This window comes from Chinchilla lanigera, unplaced genomic scaffold, assembly GCF_000276665.1.
Source record: "Chinchilla lanigera isolate Chin_1 unplaced genomic scaffold, ChiLan1.0 scaffold00094, whole genome shotgun sequence".
In the NCBI taxonomy this organism is placed as follows: Eukaryota; Metazoa; Chordata; class Mammalia; order Rodentia; family Chinchillidae; genus Chinchilla; species Chinchilla lanigera.
The window spans coordinates 3,695,701-3,697,397 of NW_004955495.1; the positions used below are offsets into that span (position 1 = coordinate 3,695,701).

General features: G+C 49.4%; 1 protein-coding gene across 1 annotated transcript in view; it reads right to left on the minus strand.

Moving 5' to 3' along the window:
• The window catches only part of Catsperd (catsper channel auxiliary subunit delta), a gene marked incomplete in the record, with an annotated part of 47,718 nt that overhangs the window by 31,823 nt on the left and 14,198 nt on the right, over window positions 1–1,697 (minus strand).

Below are 1,697 nucleotides of genomic sequence, written 5' to 3' on the forward strand. Positions count from 1 at the left end.
AAAGCCTGCATGAAGACAGCTGTGCACCTCTAATCCCAGCACTCTGGGAGGCTGAGGCAGGAGGCTCACAAATTCAAGTCCCCCGGGGCAAATAAGATACCGTGTGAAACAAAAATAAAATTGAGACAGGCTGTGGATGTCACCTGTTGTGCAGGCCCTGAGTCCGGTGCCCCGGACCACACACACACAGAGAAAAGCTCGGTTTGCAGGTGTTGGGGAAGGCAGTAGACCCGGACTACTAGTCACCTGCCTACGTCTTTTATGCCTGCGAAGATTCGACATTTCTGACCTCTGGATGGACAGAAGAGTGTCCAGCAACCAACATAAAGCAACCCAGAGATGGTGAGACGGGTCACTATGGCAACCTCCCCGGTCACCTCCAGATGTGTTTTATGTGGTGGGAGCAGGGACAGAGGGAGAAAGGCAACCTTGCATACACCTCTGCTACATGGGGGCCCGTCTACTGTACACAACCTACTCTGACTAGTACGGGCAGCTGGGGAGCATGTAACTGACCTTCCTGTTTCCTCTCCCCAGCGACCCTGCCCCTTCTTCTCTGCCACCAGAACCCCCAGGTAGGTCTTCATCTTAGGGAGGGAATCAGCCTCAGGCAAAATGAGAGAGGGATCACTGTGTGACCCCCCCCCCCACCTCGGCCTCCGCTGTAGCTATATGCTTTTCTGTTTTCTTACCTGATTGAACATACCTGTTTTTCATATGTAAACTTTTGAAAACTGGATCCTCCATTATTTGAGAAATATATATTGGCCTGAGCTATCTGCTCCCCATGCAGATATGCAAAAATTGAGTTACTTATCTCCTGGGAAGACAACACACATAAAACAACCTCTTTAAAGGAAGAGAAATGAGGTGGGTACAGTGGTGCATAGGTTTTTTTTTTGTGTGTGTTTTTTTTTTTTTTTAAAGAGAGCTACATAGAGCTACATAGGGAGTTCAAGGCCAGCCTAAACTACACAGTGAGATCCTGTCTCAAGAAACTGAGAGGAGGGCTGGGAGTGGTGGCGCATGCCTATAATCCCAGCGCTCAGGAGGCTGAGGCAGGAGGATCATTGTGAGTGGGAGGCCAGCCTGGGCTACAAAGTGAGCTCAAGGCCAGCCTGAACTGCATAGTGAGACCCTGTCTCAAAAAAAAGAACCTGAGAGGGAAGCCATGTGTGGTGGTGCACACCTGTAATCCCAGCACTTGAGAGGCTGAGGTAGGAGAACTACCTCCAGTCCGAGGCCAGCCAGGACTATAATTCGGCACCCTGTCTCAAAACACCAAAAACCAGTACAAAAAAAGAGAAGAGACTGAGAGAGACAGAGACAAAGACAGACCCCACAGATCTTGGGCATTTATCCCAGAGAAATAAAAAATTTATGTCCACAGGCAAACCTGAACATGAACGGTCCTAAGGAATTTGCTTCTCTTTTTTTCTTTCTTTTTTAAAAAAATTGTTTGTTTGTTTTTTCCACAGAGACAGGGTCTCAGTCTTTTGCGCAGGCAGGAGCACAGCGGCTGTGCACAGGCATGATCACCCTCTGAGGCAGGAGATTAGGGGGTGGCAGGCTGGCTGGACAACAGGGTGCAATCTGTTAATCACAAAAAACTTGGGCTGGGGATTTAGCTCAGCGGCAAAAGCGCCTGCCTGGCAAGCGCAAGGTCGTGAGTTCGGTTCCTGGTACCGGAGAAAAAC